The sequence below is a fragment of the Momordica charantia genome, assembly GCF_013281855.1.
Source record: "Momordica charantia cultivar OHB3-1 chromosome 5 unlocalized genomic scaffold, Mcharantia_2.0 BLBB01000005.1, whole genome shotgun sequence".
NCBI lineage: Eukaryota > Viridiplantae > Streptophyta > Magnoliopsida > Cucurbitales > Cucurbitaceae > Momordica > Momordica charantia.
The window spans coordinates 17,407,512-17,414,198 of NW_028275163.1; positions in this window are offsets into that span (position 1 = coordinate 17,407,512).

A 6,687-nucleotide genomic window follows, 5' to 3' on the forward strand; every position below is an offset into this window, starting at 1 on the left:
TATCGGGCTAGTCGAGTTGATGCCCTGGATATAGCAGGTCCATTGATTCTTTTACAAGTGTGGGTGATAAGATTTGATTAAAGGCTAAAAATAGTAGTTTTACATGCTTAGTTGGGAGTTAATTATGATGAAAAACGTATGTTCAAGCATATAATTTAGGGAAAATGTGCATAATTTGTGATTAGGGACTTTGGAATTCAGTTATAGCTAAATGAAGGCTAATTTGTGTAAATATGCTTATTTTGTAAGGAAAAGTGAAGATTGATAATCAAATGCTTCAGACACATTGCAGGACCAGAATTTCTAGCTTACTAGAGGAATGAGCCAGCCAAGTTACTTTGAAAGTTCCAGCTTCACAATGCTTCAACCACATTCGATGCCTAGATTGTCAAAACGGGAATAACAACTTTTGACCAAGTAATTGGTCCAAGATTTGTTATTAGTTCCTAAAATCTCTACAACCTCATTTGGTTCCAACCTTCCATGCATTTCTCAACATCTTATTACCTTCATGGCCTGTGAAAGAAGCTTCCAAGCATCACTTCAAGACATCTCATTTTTCATGCTTTTGTTTTCCTTTCTACTTTAGTTTTGTAGTTTTTATTTAAGTTTTGTTTTCAATTATTTTTCTACAATTACTCTTGTTTATTTTATTGCAATTCAATTTGTTCCATTTTGTACTTTCTTTCCACTTCTAATTAAAATGCTTTCTTTTGTTATCTTCTCTTGTGTTTTAATTTCTTTCAATTCCATGAGTAGGTAAATTGTTTCTTCAACCCTCCTACGAGTTTAGTTCATCTATTTAAATTACATCTATCAGTGAGCACGGCGCATTACGCTCTCTTTTGCTTATCTTGATTGATCTAATTTATCGAGTTAATTTTCTTGTTGGCCACTTGTTTAAATCACATTAGTTTGAATTTAATTCTGAAAAGGTTAGAGTCAAACGGATTTCATCAAGGTAAAATGGGAAGTTACTTAGAAATAAGAACTAAAACAAGATCCTAGACATATGCTCTCTTACCCGTTAAACGTAAGTTGACACTTGATTTATTTAGGATTCTAGAGTTGCATAGACATATGTAAACACTAGCATAAACTTCTAAACAAACCAAAAGCGGTATGGAATAGGAGTTGAACCAATTTGCATAAATTGAGTGTAATTACGGGCACATTTTTGGTAGGTGTAATTCATCATTTTAGAACTAAACAGTAGTAGGGGGTTGGCCTTTTAAATTCTATTATTTTCGTGTGTTTTTCGTGTTCAACCAATCTCACCAATTTTTATCACAAACCTGATTGCTCATTCCAACAATTTGCAAAATCAATTTTAAAAGAAAACTAGTCCTTGTGGAGACGAACTTGGAATATTTCTAGATTATTACTTGTGACAGTGTGCACTTGCACTTAACCTCTAGCTATTAAGCTGAGGCGCAATAGTGGGCGTGGGATACGTTTCCTACATTGCTCCACAACACCATGTACTCACTCCTGAACAATATGCTGGACGTCCTCTCAGTGCATGGTACATTCATTTTCATTTATCTATATGTGATTTTTAAATTATATGTAACTGAATAAGTTTTACATAATGCAGATGGAATGAAGTTTTGATAGCTTCTGAACAATCTACGAACATGTTGATTCAATATTGAACATGTTTTGATCGACTTAAGCCCAACGAGGTATATTACTTAGAAATAAATAATTATAATTAACTTAATAATATTATTAATTCTTATTTATTAATGATTTCGGATTATTTGGACACCGTACAATCACGACATTATGACTCTATTACCTGAATATTGTCATAATGGGCAAGATATTTGGTTGACTTCAAGCCCTCTTATATGTTATCATATTATCGAGTGGCATCTACCAAATCGAGTGTTGCGACAATTTAGGCTTCTACAGAATAAAACGTCATACTGTAATACTGACACAAGTTTACATCAGATCGACCTACGAGGAAAACATGATCACAATTGGCAACGTCAACATGCAACATATATATCACTATGGCTTCAACGTCGTGATCGGTGTGAATTTAGTGATGCGACAGACATGCCGGCCGTGTCAAATGATTATCAATAGTGGTATGATTCGATTACAAGAAAGTATATCACATGTGAATCCGTTTATCACGGTTACATGGTTAGTATTATATTTCTTATATTTTTTTAATTACAATATTTAAATCAAATTTAATAATAATAATTATTATATCCATTATGGGATTTTTTTGTTAGCAACGTACAAGACTTTGCAGTACAAGAAAATCTATCTGTATTAAAATCAATATGTGATAGTTGCATTAGCGTAACTGAATCAAATTCAGTTTATCCAAGAGTTGCTTCAAACTTCGAAATGAGGCATCCTCATCATAGGCATAACCAAGCACAACAAAATGAAGAAGTTCAAGAAGAAGCATAAGAAATTGAACAAGTTCAGGAACAAAATGAACATGCTATAGGAGATGAATAGATTATGAATACTCCTATACAATCACATTTTCTAATGATTCCTATGCCAGGAGTTCATTTAGACACTGCATCTACTTCATCTCATCAACCTGACCCATCACATGTTTAGTAAGAACCTTGTCGTGTAATAAGGCCACGACAATGTGGTACATGATTATCAATGTTTTGTAATATGTTTAAAAGATTAAGACAACTTTTTGTATCGAATATGTTTTTCATGCGTAAAATTTGATATTTGACAAACGTTTACTTTATAATATAAACATATGAAAAACAACCTTATAATTCATTGAATTGATTTTAGTCTAATTTGAAAACTTTAGACTTTAATCACATTTTAATCAAAATTTGAAATATAATAACAAAAAATAAAAAATTTAATTGCATCTTCATTAAAAATTTCGCAATATTAATAAAAGTAACAATAAAAAAATATGAAAACACGGTGGAAGTCGCATACATTGCATATATATATAATATATATATAAATATATTAAAAAAAACTTATGATACAGATACATTAGATTTCAATTACGATTTATGTTCCGATTCACGATTTAACAACCTTGATCAACAGGATATGAAAACAAGGCGATTTTAGTTCCACTAGCCATGTTCTAAAAGACATATAGTGCAGCTGAAGTTTAACCAAGAAGTCTTAAAAAAAATAAAAAGACAATAAAATTAGCTTGTGGAACAATGTCACAAACTAGTGAACTTAACTACCAACTATAATTTAGCTGATATAATCTTCTGAAAAGAGAATAAAGCCTATAAGAGAAGCCAAAATATGACGATTTCCTAATAAATCAGGACCATCCAATGTCTTGTTGAATGCCTAGGACTTCTCAAATATATCAAAGATGAACGAAGTATTGTACATGTGAATACAACAAACAATTATTTGCAGCATGCTTCCATTACCAATGATAATCATATGTTACAGTTCAACAAGTAATTCACACAACATTTTCCAGCATGACTATTTTCAAAACATAACATTAGTTCAACAACTTTACAACAATACCTATCATGCTCTTAGAACATCCACAGACCATACTACAACACATGCCAACAGCAACAGTTCACAATTTGTGTAATACATAAATAAAGAGATCTGAAAATCACATTTTATACAAATGCAGTAACAATTTAAGCCTACTTACAACACGCCTAACACTCCTAACTCTTGAACTTGCTTCCTAGGCAACAGAGGAAATTTTCAGAAGGTTAACACCCACCCTTCGAATCTGCAGATTTGAGGTCAGATATGATACTCAATGGGGTGGGGATCATGGATCTACGATCGTTGGGCATGGGAGGCAAATCGATGAAGATCAGGAGGAGCAGCACGAGGAAGTAAACTAGATTTTTAATGATCTGTGGGGTAAGTTTTTCAATCTTATTGTTTCTGTTTTTTTTTTCTTTTTCTAATAAAGTAAAATAGAATGGACAAAACTTCCCTCATGAATTCAGGCGTTGTCCAGTAGAATATAAATCAGTGAATTTTTTAATTTTGTATAATTCCTATGTGATCCACTTGTCTATATGTTATTGGACCACAAAGGAATTTAGGAGGGAAGTTTTTTCCAAATAGAATTGCATGTACCTAACACTCGTAAATCTAATAACCATAAATGTTGATATCGATAAAAATGTCGCCGTTTCAATTTTATAGAAATATCGATAAAATGTCAATGTCGATAAATATTCTTGTAAAATTTAGAAAATTTAAGAAATATATAAAATAAAAAAAGTAAAAAAGCAATAAAATTGACTTGTGGAAGAATGTCACGAACTAGTGAACTTAACTACCAACAATAATTTAACTGATATATTCTTCTGAAAAAAGAATAAAGCCTATAAGAGAAGCCAAAATATGATGATTTCCTAACAAATCGGGACCATCCAATGTCTTATTGAATGCCTAGAACTTCTCAAATATATCAAAGAAGAACCAAGTATTGTACTTGTGAATACAACAAACAATTATTTGCAGCATGCTTCCATTACCAATGATAATCATATGTTACAGTTCAATAAGTAATTCACACAACATTTTCCAGTATGACCATTTTCAGAACATAACATTAGTTCAACAACTACTTCACAACAATACCTATCATGCTCTTAGAACATCGTTATGTAAGTAGTTGATAGGTATTGTTGTAAGTAGGCTTAAATGAGTAAACTAAAAAAAATTAGGTTATGTCAGAATGGTTAAAAGAAATAACGCATTTAAAAAAAAATACCCAAAAGTATTAATATCGTTAAAAGCGTCCAACCAATTTTTTTCATAGAATCCATAATTTTATTTCGAACACAAAATATTTACTTTTATGCTTGATTTTTAACCATACAATACAAAATATCATTTCTTTTTTGTAGTTCATAGTTTTCTTATTTTGATAAGTAATTCAATTATTTTCCTTAAAAATGTTTTTAAATTCTAAGGAACATTTGATAACCATTTTAGTCTTTGGTTTTTTGTTTTCTTTTTTGTTTATAGTTTTTTTTTTGTTTTTAAGAAATAAAAACGATATATGTTTGATAACTATTTTTTGTTTTTTGTTTTAAAAAAACCAGAAAATAAAACATGTTTGTAACCATTTTTAATTTTATATTTTGAAAATAAGAAAATTTAAAATATATATTAGAGAGAAAATTCTATCTAGAGTAGAGATGACAATAGTGTGGAGCGGGAGCGAAGATGCACCTCCCATTCTCGTGCTCGTGCAAATTTTTAGTCCACCATCTTCACCTCGTTTTTCGGTTTGAGAATCGAGAATTATGTTAAAGAATATTTATTTGAGGACAGGGATATTCGTGGAAAAAATTACCAATTTTGTAATTAATTTTAATTATTTTTAGAATTAAAAAAAGTGCAATAAATATATATTAATTAGTTTTAGAATTATTATTTACTATTATAATAATTAGTTTAAAAAATATTTAATATTTTATTCATAATTTAGTAAATATTTTAATAAAATATATATTAATTATTAAAAGAATGTAATCGGAGACGAGTTTGGGACATGCATTTCCTATTTTTGGAGCAAAGACCCGACCCTACAGAAATTTTTGTCATCTCTAATGTAGATACACCAAAATACAAGTTTAGACGGATGAAAATAAACTTTTTAAATAGAAATTTTTTAGAGATAAAGAAACAGATTTAGAAAAAAGAAAATTAGTGAAAGAAAATTTAAAGACAACGAAACAAATTTTAGAGAAAAAAAGTAAAGTTGAGAAGAAAATATATGTTAAAAGAAAAAAAAGAAATTAGAAAGAAAAAGAAAAATTATAGTGAGAAAAATTGTAAAGATAATAAAAGTTATAGTAAAAGATAATTGAATGAGAAAATAAGATATAATTTAAAAAAAATAGATTAAAAAGAAACAGACGTTTTAAAAAATGAAATTGCAGAGAGAAAAATTCATCAAGAAAATATTAAATCTTAGAGAGGAAATGAGAATGATATGTTGGAGCAAAAGAAATAAAAATAAAAATAAATTTTGGAGAGAGAAAAATAATGATAAATATTTAAAATATGAAAATTTTAAAGAGAAAAATTTAGCAAGAAATAAATTTTAGAATGAAAAAGAATTTTGTTAAAGATAAATATGAGAAATAAAAAAATTTGAATATTAGAAGAAAAAAATTAGATTTCGAAAAATAGAAATCGGTTTTATAAAACTACTTTTTTTTTTTTAATGTACGTATAATTTTAAAACAATTTTTGAAAAAACAAAAGTAGAAAATTAGTTACCACACTATTTTTTAAGAAACTAAAAACCAAAAAACATAGGGATTTCATAACCCTCTCGATTTTCGTATTTTGTTTTTCATTTTTGAAAGGCTAGCTTTTCTATAAAAAAAAAAAAGGTAAACCTAGCTTGATAATCATTGTTGAAATTTTAAGTAAATTTAAAGAGAAACAAAAGCAAAAAAAAAGTTTTAAAAACAGATTTTTCATCTTATCTTTTCTTGTGATACTAAAATATTTTTTTACATATTTTTCCTCATTCTCCCTCTAAAATTTATGCCTAAACTTCTGTCTCTTAAAAATTTATCTTACTCTCTTACAAATTTTATCGTTAAAATATTTATTATTATTTCTCTCACTCTCCAAAGTTTTTATCTTTATATATTTCTATTTCTTTTATTTTGTTATAACTTCTCGCTCTCAAATTTTACC